The sequence below is a fragment of the Monodelphis domestica genome, chromosome 3 (assembly GCF_027887165.1).
Source record: "Monodelphis domestica isolate mMonDom1 chromosome 3, mMonDom1.pri, whole genome shotgun sequence".
In the NCBI taxonomy this organism is placed as follows: domain Eukaryota; kingdom Metazoa; phylum Chordata; class Mammalia; order Didelphimorphia; family Didelphidae; genus Monodelphis; species Monodelphis domestica.
In genome coordinates, this window is record NC_077229.1 from 370,875,734 (window position 1) to 370,894,715 (window position 18,982).

An 18,982-nucleotide genomic window follows, 5' to 3' on the forward strand; every position below is an offset into this window, starting at 1 on the left:
GAGACAGGTTGCCCACAGCAGATGCCTTGGAGACTAGAAAAATAGCCTCAATTGACAAAAACTACTCAGCAGATGCTGCCTGCCCTCCTCACTCAGACTTATTGCTGAAAAGGGGAGATAAAACTAACACAGCAATGTCCACCAGCACCAAAGAACTACAATCTACAAATAACAAAAAAAAAAGTAAGATACAATAGAGAAAGCCTCTGACATGGATAACTTCTATTGAGAAAATGGGCAGGGCAGAATAGTAAGGCAATGGCAAAGAGTGACAAACAGACAAACACATCCAAACTTTCAAAAAAAAGGAAAATTGGTCACAAGCTCTTGAGGAACAATTTAAAAGACAGAATTTCTTACTTGGAAAAAGAGACACAGAAATTACATGAAATAATAAACAAATTAGAGACCAGAAATGATCTGCTGGAAGCCATGAAAAGCAGGTTAGACCAAACTGAAAAGGAAAATCAAAAGATCATAGCTGAAAACCAGTCTTTAAAGACTATAATTGGGTAAGTAGAAGCTAATGATCTTACAAGACTCCCAAGAATTAATATAGCAAAGTAAAAAAAAAAAAGAACATTTAAAAGCATAATAACATAAATGATTTTGTGGATTTGAAACATCAAAGATAACCCGATATCAATCAGATGACTTCAAACTCATTGAATGCATTTCTAAATTATCTTACATAGTACATCATTCATTTTAATAATTTAATAATTTTGGAATTTTATACTAATAATATCTAAAAGGTTGAATGCAGTTAACAGGTAATGAGCAATTATATTCAATTAGAGAAATAATAACTATATAGATTACCATAAGCCAAATACTTTAAAATCACATGATCCTCAAAACATTCAGGAATGAGTTTGCTATCATTATTTTACTCTTTAGAGGACAGAAAACTGAGACAAACAGAAGTGAAGTCAAAGTATTTCTGAGAACAGAATATTTTGACTCAGGTTTTCCTGATCCATGTATTTTCTAGCATTTTTTCTATCTATTTTGCCATAATGGCAAATAGAAAATGTATATTTTTCATAACCTAATTTCCAAAAATTATCCTAATAGTTAGGAGAATGCATTTCCCATTTTAAAAAGGCACATTACAACTGGATCAAATTAAATGTAAGTTCATAATCCCTCAATTTATCCAAGGGCCATTTATAATCAGTATTTCAAAAATGAGAACTGATTATTATCAACTCATTTTTTAAAGGTATCTGGTGGCAATTACATTATAACCTTGTTTTTACTTCCTTTCAAACCACTGAAAAAGTAAAATCAATTTCTTCTGTGTCAATCATATGTTTTTACCATCTTTTACTTATCCCAAGATTTCTCAAATAATGTGTGGCCCTAAGAAGCAGCTTCAAATTCCTACCCCACCCCCAACTTTGGAGCACAAGTTTCAAACCACATTTCACAAAGAATAATCACATAATTTCCTATATCCTTATTATTTGATTAAGATCAAAAGCCTTCCTCAACCTTCTTTTGTATAAATGGAGATTATGAACCTTTGACTTCATTCCCCAGAAGTCCTTAGTATTTCTCCAAATTCCCTATAATCTCTCCTGCTTCTCCACATTGGCAAGATCATGTCATTGATATTTAACTCACGGTAACTCCTCCCATTCACTTCTTTTGGGCATGATACAGAAATCAGTGGTGATGGTGGTAAGGTGAGAAGATTTTGAAAATGGCTAACCAGCCACAGGCATGTGGTTTTTATTTTGTATCCTCTTTATTCCTTGATTTCTAATGATATTTAATGAACCTCTAAATATAATTTTTACTATATTAAGATATAATTTAAATGTTTTCACTTTCCAAATAAACCCTCTATTGAGATCACAACCTTTATTAGCCTTTTACTCATTTCCACTTCTCCCTAACTTTCTTAAACTTTTTTTTTTATCATTCTTTCTTTTTAAAGTTAGATCAAGGCACTTAAGAACTATAGCTGCCTTATTTTTATTACATTCTGATCTGACAATTTTCCTTACCAATAATGTCCAAGAAGAATAGTACTTCTGATTTGAGGACTTGTCAAGTCTTCTTCAGGGTTCTTTACCTCATTTGGTATCTATTTGCCACCTAGCTATCTCATGTGGTTCCAATAAACTATAGGATATGCAATGGCCATTTTTTTGTAAACCATCTTGACAGGTGGGCTAAACTAGATTTAAAGTAAACCACAGTCCTCAAACCCATCAATGAGATAGAGAATATCTACCCTAGACATGTGAAGTCTTCCTCCAAAAACAATCTGTTCCAATGGCTAAGAAGGCTACTGAAGCAATCATTGTAGAGTGCCTAGAGTTTGGCCAGAAAAAAAGTAATTGACTGCATTCCTGACCATCACTAGTCACCTTGACTTCTATCTTGCCACTGGACTCTGGAAGAGATAATGAGGCTTATGAATTTGTGCAGTACAGCTATATATCATTTAAATCCAATTTATTTGCATCAAAATGTATTGCCAGTGATGTTATTTTGGTTCTATTCTAGAATGAAGGACAACTACCAACTATCAACCATCTACCAAGAAGTAATTCTCACTCCATTGAATTCTCATTTTTTTCTCATCTTTCATTTTTTTTGTTCCTTCAACTTGAGAGAGAGGGAGAGATTGACTCTTTTTTAAAAGACTTGAAGGCTTGAAAGATATTCCTAATTCCTAGCTACCATTCAACTGATTGTGAATGTCTATTAACATTATCCATGGGTCTAGAGGCCCCATGAAGATAGGGTTGTCTGGTCTCTTCTTTGTGCTCATTCATTTTTTTCCCCTAAATTTCCCTTTTGATTCCCTTATCAGTTCCCCTCTTATCTTTTATCCTCAAGAGTATTCTTGTCTTTGTCTTTCAATAAAGAGGGTAATTGCTGTTTCAAAGCCTCTACCTATTGCCCTGAAAATGCCATCTTTGCCTAGGCTCATATAAACCAATGGCATATGTGCCACACGGCACACAGAGATCTCTCCATGAGCATGTGTAGATCCCTGGCTTGGACAGTGGGAGCCTTCAAATACAGGGGGTGGGACAGTCTGAGAGCAGCTGAGCTCAGCTCAGCCCCAGGCATGGCCACTCTCCTCCACCCCACTCACCAGCTCCCCAGATGAGTGGTGTCCCCCACTCCCCTCATGCCTGGGCGGTAAGGGGTGTGACTATCCTAGGGTTGGTAGTCCCCCAAATGCAAGGAAAGGGTATAGGGCACTGGAAGCCTCCTCATGGAGCTCAACCCCTCCCCCAGCCCCACTCCCAAATGCAGGGGTGGATGGGGCACTAGAAATAGCCAGGGGACAGGGCATGCAGTTAGGGGCAGCATGGCACACAGTGGTGGGGAAAGCACTGGCACAAAGTCTGGTGGAGTGGGTGGGACATGGCAGAGGGATCCCTAAAAAGTCCAAAAAGTTTCCCCATCACTGGCCTAAACTACAGATCTTCAAATAAGGGGTAGAATGCACGTTTATTGAGCAGGTTATCTAATTTGTTCTGTCTTTTGTCTGACTGAAATATATGTCTTTTTTTCCTCCATAATTTTCCCAGTTCTTACAAAGTCTCATCTCTTAGTTGTGGATTTAACTGGCAGCATTTCTCAAATGACTACAATTTTTTTTAACTGAGAACTATTCAGATTTTATGAATATCAGTATTCTCATGCAAATGCATGTAAGGCCTGTCACTTACCCATCTATTCCATGGCAACTTTGGCCTCTTTCTTCATACACAAGTGGAAAAAAATCAGAATTTGGATTTTGGAACCAATTTCTCCTTTTTTCCATCCTGATTTGGGAAGCCAAATTCTCTTCCATTTTTAAGGTTTCAATAATCTCTGAGGGAGAAAGAAGCCAGCTAGGCCACAATCAGGCAGTGACTGATCTCCCACCACAGGAGTGGAACAGGCAGCAGCTAGGTATGTGAATTTCAAAACTACTCCACCCTATTCAGACCATTCTTTAGAAGATAAGATTTAGCTATTTCCTAATCAATAACAATAGAGATACTTAGAATAACAGAATCAGGTCTTGGAAACTACATTCTCCACCCTACTCAGTGTAACAAGATTAGGAAGGGCTGCAACAAACTCAAGATTTAATTATTTGAGAATATGGCCTTCAACAGACATGTGCAAAAAGAGGACAGACCTCTGGGAGGACCTAGGTCAAGCTATAGCCGCCATTGGCACATGTGAGACGCAGAAAGTGAGGTAGAGAACAGCCTCTGGAGTTCTCGGGACTTCCTATTAGGAGGGCTAGAATCAGTTCGAAGCTGGTGCTTGGAGTTGGAGGAGCCCTGCAGACTGCTTTCCTCAGATTGATCACATGAGTGACAAGGATTGATCCTTTTCCCTGCCTTAGCCCCCAAAGAGGGCTTTAAGGCCTTGGATAGCCAAGGCAGGGGTCTAAGTTAAAATTCTTTCCTTCTCTCCCTTTTCCTCTCTCTCTCTCTCTCTCTCTCTCTCTCTCTCTCTCTCTCTCTCTCTCTCTCTCTCTCTCTCTCTCTCTCTCTCTCTTTCCCTCTAATACTTTCTTCCTCCTGTTGTAATTAAAACACCATAAAAAATTTGGCAGCTGACTTGAGTGTTTCACTTAGGAATTACAAAAGGGAATTCCTTGGCGACCTTAAATTAATATATATCAGTATTTTAAAGTGATTTCAATATCACAGATAGATGCCTCAGTGAACTGAGAACCAGGTCTAGAGATGAGAGATCATGGATTCAAATCTTTCCTCAGGCACTTTCTAGCTGTGTGATTTGGGGCAAGTTATTTAACCCCCATTGCCTAACCTTTACTGCTCTTTTGCCTTTATACCAAACCATGGTATTGATTCTAAGATGAGTCAACCCATCTGCCTTCCACTGTGTGTCTGACCTCAAGGTCAGATATTTATGTATTCCTCTCAGAAGAAAGAGCCTGCATATGGAACTCTGGTCCTTCTTCTGAGAAGAATATATACTCTTTTCTTCTCCCCCAATTTCTAGTCTTTCTCCAACTCGCTTTGACTAAATGAATTCATTAGGTACAGAAATTAACTATCTCTTATTGTTTGAAACATAAAAAAGAGAAAAAAGAAAAAACCAAACAAGAATTATCAAATTATCAACAATAACTCCTCCTTTTGGGTTCCTGAGGAGATAGACTGATAACAATGATCTTCTCTGGAATTTTCTGGAGTCCCTCTACACTGGTGAGATAGTCTTATCAAGAAAGGTCCCTGAGATTGTTCTTAGTCCAGACACAGACACAGTCATGGAAGGGCAAGTTATTATTCCAAGGTTTATCTTATTCTAAAGGATCAGAAATTGGGGGGGGGGGGTAGGCAGGGGGAAATGGAAGTTTGAGAAAATCTAACTATTAAATAGTTACTTCTTTCACTTTCTCAAATGTAAGATAAAGGTTTTAAAGAATAATGCATCACAATACATGGATGGGCTGATCACTATAGATCCAATTGGGCCAGATTTCAGATTGTGCCAGCTTTTTATAACAATTTTCATAATAAGATAGACAGATTGTGATAAAAAGCAAAAGATGTGTGGCCATGCAGCTGAGTTCCTTCCCACTTACATAAGACCCTGCAAAGAGGGACCCAGTGAAGATCTAGACTTGCCTAAATGCTAAATCTCAGGAACACAGAAATACAAATTGGGTGACACCTCCCCCTCAACTCTGATTGGACCCACAAGGCTAAGAATACAAAGTGTCATGTTAAGATATGGTTCAATAGTACTTAATGAAATATTACCTTCTCAATTTTTTTACCTGAAGTTCTACAAGAAATCTCCCTCAGGTCTTAATCTGTATGGCTTCCCTCTATTTTTTCTCCAGTTTCTTTTGTATCTATCTTTTCTGTACATTGTTATTAGCAAACATTGTCTCCCCAATTAGAGTAAGTGCCCCTTGCCGGGAAAGGGCTTCTCTCCCTCCCTCCCTTTATTTTATACCTAGCCCTAGACTAGCTCAAAGTAAACACTTCATTTTTGTTTGTGGATTAATTGACTTCCCCTTCTCTGACCACAACTTCACCTTCAGGGCAACTTCACTTGACAGAAGGGATAACTGAGACCATAGCAGCTTAAGTGACCTGCCCAAAGTCCCCACAAAACTCTAAAGATCAGGGTGAGGATTTCAATCTAGGTCTTGTGCCTCCAAGCTCATTGCACTAAATCACACTGCTTCTCAATTACATTATCATGAAACATATTTTAAGTGATTTTATGAGTGTTAATTTTTTCCTTGAAGAACTAAACAAAAGATGGAAAGTTTTATTAGTACTTAAAGGAGAACTTATGTTATGTCAGGTTCTGCTTAGGGAAATAAAGCCATTACTATGCTGATTTCTACATTTGACTAATTTTGATTTAATTTCAATGTTCTTTGTGCAGCAAAGCTTTATTTTCCTTCCAAACAAGTTAAAAAGAAACACAACAATGGAGGAAGGTTGCCACAAGTCAGCTATTTAATGGCTTTGACAAATTTACTGGAAGCTGCTAAGGTCTCTAGAGAAGTTCAGGAAAAAGCAGGATATGTATTTAGTCCTAACTACCTTCAGCATAGCCAGAAGCAACCTCCTTCTGGGATCAATCAGGAGCTTTCTAAAACGATAAAAAGCTGTTAAATCTGTCCATTTTTGTTGGTTGGTTTTTATTTTGTTTTTGAAATTTCTCTCTCCCTATGTTCTTGGTTTGGCAACTGTGATTTATTTATTTATTTTTGACAGCACACACAATGGTAAGAGTCATTTTAGAACTAGACAATGTTGCAAACCCTGGGGAGTCTGTAAAAATTAGAGCAGTTTTCTTTCGATAGTCTCACATCTGGCCTCCTGGTACGCCTTTATAAAGAATTGTTTCTTTTAGCTAGTCTGACATGTTACATTGTACTATGCTTCATACTGAGAATGCCAGAAAATATGAATAATAATCATAATTATTATCGAATTTTAGTTTTGGAAGGCACCATAGAACTAATCTGGTACAATTTACAACCTCATTCCAGAGTTTCTTTTATCACAGTTTGTCCGAATAATCACTTCTAGCTTTGCTTCCATCTTTGGACAGGATAATTTATTGACTCTTTTGATATCAAACATGATTTTTCTCCCTCACTTCTTTGCCTCCTTCCCATGTCCCAGTGCTTATGCCATTAGTATTTATTAACTCCTGGTGGTTTAATTCAAATTCTGGATCTGAACCGTGTTGGCCTGCCTTGTCTTTTTCTGTGATGTGTCCAACTGTGATCTCACACAAGTAAAAGTCATTGATTCTACTTTTTTCTTTTTGCTAATTAATAACAACAACAATAATAACTACTATTTAATTACATAGTATTTTAAGATTTTCAAAGCACCTTACAAATACCATATTTGAAATTCAAAAGGACCCTTCGAGATACTCACAATGATTTTTTGAACTAGATGATCATATTATTCACATATTTTTATTAGAAATTGTGAAAGATCAATTGATTTGGCAAGATTATATTTCAGTTTAAGCATATAAATTTCAGACAGACTGATTTCCCTAATAGAAAGTACAGTGCTCAAACCTCTATAAAATCTAATTGCAAAATCTCAGTTGTTAAGTTTCTCTTCTTTTCCTTTTTGGAGTGTCTTGCTCAGAAAATTCATTCATCCTTCTAGGCTTCACTATTATCTTGATATATGTTATATATATATATTTCTAGTTTTTCACAGTTAATCTATTATTTTTCTTAATTAATATATATATATATATTTCACTGTTCTCCTACTCCCTGCTTTGAATATTTTAAAATTAAAATAAAATTCTTATACCAAATATGCAAGGTATAATAAATACATATTCCAGATTATCTGTATTTAAAAAGTATTTCTCATTTTGAATTTAAATCTATCACCTTTAAGAGGCTGGTAGCATATTTCCTATTCACTCTTCTGAATTTGTAATATATATCTGCATGCATTGATTATTGCTCTAAATTGCTTCAAAATTGTTTTCTTTATAATATTATTACTGTTTAAATTGTTCTCCAAGTTATGTTTACTTTATTCTGCATCCATCTATAGAAGTCTTCCCAACTGCCTTTGAAACTGTCCATTGCATAATTTCTCATGATACAATAATATTCTATCATTTTCATAGACTAAATTGATTTAGCAATTCCATAATAGGTAAGCCCTCTCTTTATTTTCCAGATTATCACTATTGTCCACATGGAATCTAGAAGCCCCAAATTTATAGCCTAGTAAGATGTGGTAAACCCCAAGTTTTAGGACTAGCTTGCAAATTGGAGACCCCAAAGCTTGTACTTGTCCCCTGTTGCCATGACAATCCACCCTTGAGATAATCTCAGGCTAGCAGTTTCAGACTGAATAATGGACCCTAAGGTAAAGACAACTGACAGGTGGGGCCAAGCCCAAGCTAAAATGATTTTACAGATGAGGAACTGTCAAACATCAAGACTTGCCCTGGGTTACATGACATGAAAAAGTTTGAGGCAAAATTTGAACTCAGTATTCCTACACTACGCCAGGTGCTCTATCCATTGTACATTCCAGCTTTTCAGGCAACAAAATTAAAAAGTACTACTCTGAAGAAATCATGGTGAAACATTCAATAGACCTACAGAGATAACATTTATTGACTGAGGAGGAAGATTAAATTGTATTTTCTTCTCTTACTTTTTCTTTATGGATTCTTGGCAACAACTAATGTGGAATCTGTTTTGTATGACTAAACATTTTAAGAAAAAAAGAAATCTGGGCCATCATCCTGACCTGAAGATGCTTCTTTAATTGTGGGAAATTGGAGCTGTACTTCCCACTGTGAATGAAGATATTTGGGCAAAGAAAAATGGATCTGCAAATCAAGGAGAGCTCAAAACATTGGAACACACAGATCATCGGGGGATGGGAGAGAGAAAGAGTTCCATGGAACTCTTGAAGGAGGGTTGGACTCAGCCAGGCTCATCTGTTTTCCCTTCTGCTGATAAGGAGAGTGGTTTGAAGACAGATCACTGGTCCTGACATTTCTACTTCTACTTAGAACTGGAAAAAGACAGATAGAAGAAGAAACTTGTTAGCAGTGCTGTTATTATCTACCCATAGGGGGAGATTTTTTTTTTTTTCTGAAGAGACTTTATTTCAAAAGCCTTCAATCAACAAGATAATTTATAATTAGGGAGACCCTGATTTCCTTCTTTTCCCAGCCTCATCTTATCCCCTTCCCCAAAGAATAAAAAATCCTTTAGTTAAAGTACTAGTTTTTAGGATTGGTTATTAGTGGGAAAATTACAATTTACTACCTGTGAGAAAATCTCCATCAAGACAGTTGGGAAGGAAGAACAGGAAGTAGGGGAGGGGAAGGGCTCAAGAGTCAGTCTCCATCTTTTGCTTACTTCCTGGTGCAACATCTCTAAATTTCCCCAACTATAATTCACCAAGTTTCCATCTCTAGTCCACCACCATGCCCAGCCTCGGGCATAGACTTTTGTTTAGATGTACCACAGTCCATTTTATATGTTGACAGTCATTTAGCATGAGTGATTAATAAAATCAAATGTACAGAATATATTCCCAAAGATTAGGAAATATTTGCTAAGAGAGTTAATAAATTCCAAGTAAAGTTTTAAGATAAGATAGTAACCATTATTTACCTTTGTCCTTCTGGTGACAGCAATAATTAGGATTTTGTGTTTGGATATCAGGAAGATTTACAAAAATCAAGGCCTCTGTTAAACATCTCAATCTCTAAAGTATAGGGTTCATGGTATGTCACAAGTATTCAGCATTGCAGTTTGAAAGTAGAAATAATAAAACATATAGGAATGAATCTGATCAGGATAGAATTTTCAGTCGATTCTAATTGATACTACAAAAAGGAAATTTAATGCAATCAGACTTAATTTATTATATTGATTCTGGGAGGAAACTTAAGCCTCTTTGGGCTTTAAATGCTGAGGAAGCTAGAGTGAAAAAATCCTTCAGAAAAGCAAATAACATCTTGACCTTGCAAATAATTCTTAGTTTCTATTACTGACTGAAATATGCTTTCTGTTATTTTATTTTATTGTATAAAACAAATCTTTTTACTTACTGGGTAAATAAAAGTGTGGTGTCTGTCATTCATGTTACCTAACACCTTCTGGAAGCTGGATTTCTCTCCCTGACTCAAATAGTTTCAGAAATCTTGATATCTGCCCTTGATGCCTGTTCATGCTCTTTGTTCTTTGGTTTGTCTACATTAAAACTTTCTTGATAATAATAGCTAATAGTAGTCTAATACTTACTGTGTGCCAAGTACAGTACATTTCTTGTTTTTTATTGTTATACAAAACACACTTTATTTTGGTTATTGTTATAAAAGCAAAATCATAAATACCCCAAATCCCAAAATACAACCAAAAATACACTGATGTGAAAGACAACTTCAAAAGTTATTTCTCTGTAGGTAGATAGCATTCCCCATCATAAGTCTTTCAGGATTGTCTCAGATTACTACACAGCTAAGAATAGCAAAGTTTTCAGTCAATCAAAGTCCGGTATTGCTATTATTGGGTACAATGTTCTCCACGTTCTGCTTACTTGCCCTGTATCAATTCCTGCAGATCTTTCCACCATTTTCTGAAATCATCTGCTTATCATTTCTTTTTTTTTTAATTTGGAAAAGTTTATTTATTTAATTAATTCTTATCATTTCTTATACCACAATAGTATCCCATTACCAAAATGTACCACAATTTGTCAGCCATTCCTCAATTGATGGACATCCCCTCAATTTCCAATTCCTTGCCACCACAAAAAGAGCAGGTATAAATATTTTTGTACAAGTAGGTCCTTTCCCTTTTCTTATTTTCTCTTTGGGACAAAGACCCAGTAGTAGCATTAGCAGAATAAAGGTATGCACAGTCTTGGAGTCTTTGGATATAATTTCAAATTACCCTCCAGAATTGGTTGGATCACTTCACAACTCTACCAACAATGAATGCATTAGTGTCACAATTTTGCCATATCCTTTTCAACACTTACCACTTTCCTTTATTGCCATGTTGGCTGATCTGATAGGTATGAGGTGATACCTCAGTGTTGTTTTAATTTACATTTCTCTAATCAAGAGTGAGTTAAAACATTTTTTCATAAGATTATTTATGGCTTATATATATATATATATATATATGTATATATATATATATATATATATATATATATATATATATGGTTGATATGGTCAATTATGCTGATTTTCCTAATGAAAACACGCTAGGGACCGAACCTGACAAGGATTGGGGTCCAGGCTCCAGGTCTAACCAAATGCCCTAAACATGGATCCATGTCCTCACCACAAGCCAAGGCTTGGACTCCTGGCTCCACCTTGGGCCTACACTTATCAGGCTGCATAGTACAAACTGCCCTGAACTGGAATTCTAGACCTCACTGCAGGTTTGTTTGGAACTATAAGGGTTGTATATTGGGTTGAACCACTATTGGTCCAGGCAGGGTCTCAGTGTCTGGATGATGAGTAACTTGGGGCTAAGGATATTTTTGATGCAAAGTAGTTTAAAATCTGTACCTAAAATTGAAAAAAAAATGTTTTCAATTTTATTAGAATGCCATATTGTAATATCATGAAATTATTAATATTTTAAAACCATTTTAGAAGAATTATATTTTGCCCTCTTAAATGGCCTATGTCATCTTTATCAAAGCACCTCCAGCATGGGATTTTGGTCACTGTGATTTAGTTTAATGTTGTATCATGACTTGAACTCTCCACTTTCCTCAGTGATTATCACAATTATTTTGAGTGGAACCAGTTTACAACTTTATATTGCTATCTCTATTTCTTAAGTTTATAAGAGTGATTAAATGATATTGGCTCTGGAATTAATCTGACCAGGATTATTTTCTAGAGACACAAAAAAGTTGATATTTCATGATTCTTATTAAATTTTTAGCTACTTCAATAATCTCAGGCATATATTTTGCTTTCTATATAAAATTCTCCTTGATATTCCTTTATTTTTGCTATTTCTCACTAGTCTTACATTACAACATGTATAAGGAGTTATGCTCTGTGGGTATTTGTTATTATTAATAATAATGTTACTATTATTATTTTATCTTGATCTCTTTTTGATAGGGGTCAAGTAGAAACAATTGAAGAAAAATGTCAGTCCTTTTATTATTTTTTTTAATATTTAATACTACATGGACTCCTGAGCAGGGAGTTGAGTTTTTTTTTTATGTTTAAATATAATTTTAGAATATGAGTATATCTTCTGTAGATCCAGGGAAAGAATTATCATTACAAATTTCATCAGCAAAAATAGATAGCCTGCATGATTTGTAATTCATTTCTCTCCACATTATTTTGATCTCCTTTGCTAAAGTACCTATATTTTGAACATTTTCTGCTCCATAAATATGTCAACATGGAATTTAGGAATCCCAAACTTGTGGCCTAGTGGGATCTGATGAACCCCAAGTTTCAGGACTAGCTTGTAGATTGGAGACCCCAAAGATTGTACTTGTTCCCTGTTCTCATAGGCATCTACCCTGAAGGAAATCCCAGTTTAACAATTTCAGATTTGAGTGGGAGACCCTCAGGGGATCAACAATCCTAATTGGGTGAGATAAGCATATGCTAGGGAATCTCTTTGTTTTAGGTAGTCTCCCCTTTTGTATTAGAACCTTTCCCAAGAAGATCCACACCTGAGCAGGAACCATCCTTTAGTATCTATTGTAAGCAGCCCCTTCTCTTACACCCCTAGCCTCTAACTAGGAGTCCTTTTCCAAGCTTGATTGTATCCTGTCAGTCTAGTTTGAACACTCCCATTTCCTTGTAGCTATAGTGATGTCAATCATCTTTCCCTGCCCCTGGATTCCCCAGATGGTATATAGGATCCCCAAATTCTTTTGTTCCTCGGAGTCCAGAGTCCATCCTGAGTCGGTGGCACTCCCAGGGGTCAGTGACCAGCATCCAGACTCTGTGCAGTCTCAGGGAGCAGCTCTGTTGTTGTGGCCTATTAGTGATGAGGCCTTTAGCACTGAACCCCTTTAGCCCTTGATTAAAGAGTGATTTTGACTATTTAATAGTTCTGCGTTTTTCTATTTGACATAATGGAGGTCCCACTGAGATCCGAAGTCCCAGCTGCCTGAGCCCTCCTGTTAACGAGGACCCTGACACTCGAGGTACCTCACATAACCTGTTTGGGGTTGGGTCAGGAGTCCAGTTAGAAAGGGCCAGGTAAGTGGTTCTCAGAGGTAGGTCTCGCATCTTGTGTTTGGGAGTGATTGTTGGTTGGGAGTCTGTAGGGTACACAGAGCTGCATTGACCATAGCCACCCGGGTGCTACTGGACATGGGTAACAGCTTGTCTGTTGTCCCAAGGGAAGGTGGGGGAAGTAAGCAGCCCGAAGAACCACCTAGAAGAGCAGCCGCAAGTTACATGATTTCTAAGTATGGACTTGGATGCAAGTTAATATTTCCAAGTTAACAAATATAATTTCTTGATTTGTTAGACTTTTAAAAACATTGTTCTTAATTCAAAATACAAAATGCTGTTTCCATATGATCATGACCAATAGTTTAATTTATGATAATTAAATTGAATGTTATTTATTAAATTTTACAGGATAGTTTAAAGTCAATAATTTTTGTCAATCCCTGAAAGATAGTTAGCTTCTCATATAGAATTCAAAACAATTGCTCATGTCTTTCTAGATATTTTCTTGGTGTTAAAATTTTATAGGATGCGGTGATATATTACAAAGTTTCAACCTTTGCTTGGAGTAATCTTCATTGTTCAGTAAGGATTCCTCAAGAATGACTTCTGTATTTTTTGGTAGCAGTGACTTGGTTCAGAATTTCAAGTTCACTGCTTGTCTGTAAAGTTATTGTTGTTTGAGTTCATGTTGTTATTTCCTATTGAGGGATTTTCAAATATTATATTTTGTATGTTTTCTATTTATAGACTCTAATGAGGGGAAATATTGAATTGAATATTTGATTTATTTGATATTAAATTGATAATTAATTTGTGGAATCGATAATTGATATTTGTTGAACTGATTTGATAATTTATGAAATGATGAATTGGTGGGAGGCACACACTTTGAATACTTACCATGAAAGACCATGATTAGTCATAGAAACATGGAGGCAATTATATTTTAATTAAACACACAGGGAATGGAGCCCCAAAGTAAAAAAAAAAAAACAGAGTCAAGCAGCATAAGGGAGATGTGGCATGTGAACAGGGGTCTGGCTGGAATGATGAAATAAAGTGGGCAATGTTGGGGAAATAATTAGAAGGGGTAGAAGTAACTGTGGATTTGAGTTATAGTCTCTAGGCAACATGGACCAGATAGACATATAAAAGTGTTTCAGGATGGGTGGGTGTAGGATAGGGCTTTAACAAGAGTTTGAAATCTGATTTTATAGGCTTTTTTGAGAGAAAAAGACCAACTCTTATCTATGCCACCTTAGGGTTACTTCATTAACATAACTAAATCATCTCAAAATTATGATATAACTTCAATATTACATCTCAAAACCAGCACTTTTTTTGATATTCTGCTAGTCTAGAGATATAGAATTCTGCATTTTGTCTAGAATTAACATATTATAGGACAAGAATACTTTGAATCAGCACCTAGTTTGTGCAGACCTAGCACATATGTGATATTTTAAGATATGATACCACTTTTAAATTATGTTCTTTCAATCTTTAGGAAGATATGTACTTAATTTCCAGGTTCCCCTTTGAAATCTTATTTCTACTATTGCTCTTTTATACTTAAGCACACATTAAACTGATTAGAGGGAGGGAGGAGCTTGTCAAGGGAACCAAAACAATACATAATTTTAAACATGTACATTTCTCAAATCCAGACATCTCTTGCCAAACTTGATTTTTACATAGTGAAATAGAATCTGCCTTTTCCAATTTTTTTTCTTTAGGACTTTATCACATGCTCTAATAACATATACCAATTATATTTCTCTTTTGGAGTTAAAAAAGTATAAATCTTTCTATAACTGCTTAAAGCTGATGAACCTTTTGATAAGTAAACAAATGAATTACAAATAGTTTATAGCTTTTTCATTTTCAATAATTATTTAATCACTAACAAATGGCTCATCTGTTTTAATATTTTAGTAAACTGTTATTGTCTCTCAATAATATATTGCTTATAGACTTTTGAGTAGTAGTAGTTGTGAATGTTTTGTATTGTGAGATTTAAAATGGTTGAGGTCTTAAACTGTAGTGATTAAAATAGTGGAAGATATAAATTGTGATAGATATAAGAGAGGGTGAGTAAATTTGACCTCAGAAATATGTTTCACTACAGTGTCTTGGGTTTTAAAATCAAATATAAGGTGGTCGCCAGGGAAATATTCCCAATTATTCAAATACCCAAGTCAATTTGGGTTTTATAGAGATTTTAATTAATGATACAATGAGTAATCAAAGAAAGAGAGAGAGAGTAAGAAAGGAATAAGTATGAAGGGCCTCAAGCCCAATATGGCCTAGACCTGAGTCTTAAAAGAGAAATCAGTCAATTTTTTAACACTCACCACAAGGTCCGACTAAACAAGTATACTAGTGACACCAGGCTAGCGTCCTTCCTCAAAGAGTCTTCCAGCCAGAGATTGTTTCAAAGGGCCTCTCTCAAGAGCCTCCAGAGCTCCTACCCCAGAGGGACAGAGCCCCTTAGAGGAGCTCCTCAAGGAGCTCTCCTCCAGAATGAGAGTCAGAAATCGAGAACTCCTTGCTCTTCTCTGAGCTCTTATTTTTAAGGGCAAAATCTCCTCTGTCACCTCCTCTAAGTCCTTACATCTACCAATCACTGTAAATGTTTCTAAAGGACTGCCCATTTTGAATTCACAGCTGAGTAGTTTTAATCTCTTTAGTAAGTCAGGAAAAAATGCTGCTGTGTCGACAAATTTCATTAAGAAAAAAACTCTGAATAAGTTATCACCCTTTTAGGTTTAAGTAGTTTACAAGTTGCCCCACCTTTATAGGTACTTAGTATCCCATTGTATCAATTCTAAAACAGTCATGACTCAAAGAACTTCCTGTCCCTTCCATAAGCATGGATCAAAGTACTTTCATTGTTTAGCAAACAGTTTTCTGTCCTAAAGCAGTCTTAAGTAGGGTGGAGCAGGGACACTCCCATAGCTAGGAGCCCCCACACTCAAGTAGAGTTCTCACCATCTGCTAGGGAATTTTTTAAAGTAGAAGATCCCCCAATGGGGGAAACCCCTAACATTCATAAGTCTGAGTAATTTTGAGGTTTACAGTATAAAACACCTAAACGAAGTCATTCATGCTTAGAGCAATTGCTAAAATCTCTCTAGGTAATAAATATGTGATGTCTTCTGTTTAGGCTTTGGAATGAGTCTTGGCTGTGAAGGAAGGTGTATGTAACCCTTAGGGCCATGGTGAACCTCCATTGAGAAAAAGGAGAAAATTATTATCCTCCTAATCCAGCTCCATACTTTCCATATTCTTTCATAAAATCATTCTCTTTTGTCATTATTTTTACAGGGCATGAGCTCTCTGTTTTACATTTAATCCTTATACTTTCATTTTGTTGAAACTGATAATACAGTGATAATTTCTTCACTTATTCTTTGGAAATTTCCTCTCCTTTCTATTATTTTTAAAAAAAAATCTTTATATTATTGCATTGGATATTTAATTGCTTGTTTTTGTTTCCCATATCCTAATGGACTGTTTTGATTCCTTGTGTCATTGTAACTTTTTAACCTTATTCTTTAGTTGCTGATTAAGAATATCAAGAATGTCTGATTTTTTTCATGAATTACACTTCCCATGTTTATTTTTCATTTTATTTCATACAGAGTTATAATGTTCAAGCTTACTGTTCCACTATGCAATCATAAAACACATGAGTCATTAATTATAGGTTATGTCTAAGCATACTTGCTCCTTTTATGATTTTATAGAAATGTTTGGATTTCAGTTACTTCCCTTTATATGATTTTTCTGTCCTTTATGTTAGTAGCATGCATACTTTTTTTCCTACTTCTCTTTTGATACAATGTTCATTTTATTGTATTAGACTTGCTGTGCCACTATCTATGCTCAGAACATTTCATCATTATCATCGTAGTAGCTATTGTTGATAAGAGAGTCATGACTGAGCAGGAGGAGATGGAGTTAAGACAGTAGAGTAGAAGAAGGAAAGCTTGAAACCATCCTGAGAATCCTCTCCAACCAATCTTAAAAGAATGCCACAAGATGAGTACTGGAGAGAAAGAACCAAAAGGAGAGGGAGTGAAGTTACTTTTGAAGTGGAGCACTTCATTAACAATGTCCAAACACCCAGAAGTTTGAATTAGTGGAACCTTTATTACCGGTCAGGGTGCCCTCCTAAATGAGATTCATCCGGAACAATGGGTAGGTAAAGAATTTATAGAAGTATAGATGGGCAGAAAATCTCCCATTGGTGCACACGCCAAAGGAAGGGATTGGGCAGATTCAAACAAATTCATATATGTATATCTCCTCATAGGATTTGACAGAAGTCAGAAGGCAATATTTTACAGAAGCAGATGTGTGTGCTCTTAGCATTACTACAGGATGGGGTATACTTCATTGTTATCATAGAGGCATTTCCAACTGCCATAAATTTAACCATGAGCTATATTGAGTCTGAGCCTTTAAGGTTCTCTGAGGAGACCAACAGGCTTCCTGGGGAGGCCTGGGATTATAGGTTTTTGTATACTTCACTTTCATGAACAGCTTGAAAGGAAGGCAGAACTTGTCTGGGTCACTAGGGTGAGTGAGGACAAGGAGTAAGGAGCAAGCCACATCTACTGTTCCAGGTTCTTAACTTGGCCTCAAGCCAACCAGACCTTGAGATCTTGCCATAGCCAATAGCAGTGTAACCCAACATACGTCCAGGTCAGTCTGTGGTACTCCTGATCTGTGTAAGTCCAGAGCAAGGGCAGGAGTCCTAGCCCAATCTCGAAATGAGTCTTTGAATCCTAGTTTAAGCCAGTCAGAGCACCCCTCCAGGTAAGTGTAACTCCAGAGTGAGATCCCCAGATCCCCAGCAAAACAATCCCCAGGATGCTGGTCTATAGGAGTCTTGATCTAACTAGTTCTTACCAAAATTCAGGGAGGAGACACAGGGCAAGGCAGTTTGAGGTGTGCCTGATCTAATCTAGCCCAGAGTAAAATCAAAAGCCTACACAGGAGCCTGAGGCTAGACTTTGAGCCATCAGAAGGCTTAGGGGATGACTGAATGAACAGTGGAAGGTGGCTTTCAGATGTCCCAGCCCACAGACCATCATGCCATCTTTGAAGAACTGAAACTTGCAGAAACCCAGAAATAAAGCTAAAAATTAACATCTAGGAAGGAATAAAGTTAAGAGAGTGCCCTAGCCACCTTGAGAACAGAGTTTACCTTTCTTTTCTTTTCTTTCTTTATTTAATTTAGAATATTTTTCCAAGGTTACATAATTCATGTTCTTTCCCTCCTTTCCTCCCTTCCCACACCCCATAGCCAATGAGCAATTCCACTGAATTTTGCATATATCATGGATCAAGACCTATTTCCATGTTATTATTTGCAATAGAGTGATCATTTAGAGCAAGGGTCCCCAAACCATGGCCTGGAGGCCACATGAGCCCCCCCCCAGGCCATTTATCCAGCCCCCACTGCACTTCCAGAAGGGGCACCACTTTCATGGGTGGTCAGTGAGAGGAGCACTGTATGTGGAGGCACTGCAAAGCGCGGCATCGCTCATGTATAGTACTACTTCCGGTGACATAATCCTTTGTGTGGTGCCTTGCTCTGAGAGTAACTGAAAGAGAATGAGGTACTGTGCAAAGGATTATGTGGCTGCTCAGAGGAAGATGTCAGCATGGTGAGCTGTGATCTGGGGGAGGGGATGCCACACTGTGTATACTGCTGCCCGTGTAGTGGTGGTGGTGATGAGCCTGTATAAGG

General features: G+C 36.7%; 1 pseudogene; it reads right to left on the reverse strand.

Moving 5' to 3' along the window:
* LOC100021598 (serine/threonine-protein kinase RIO2-like) overlaps window positions 1-18,772 on the reverse strand; it is a 94,218-nt pseudogene extending 75,446 nt beyond the window's left edge.
* Window positions 18,773-18,982: the final 210 nt, after the last annotated feature.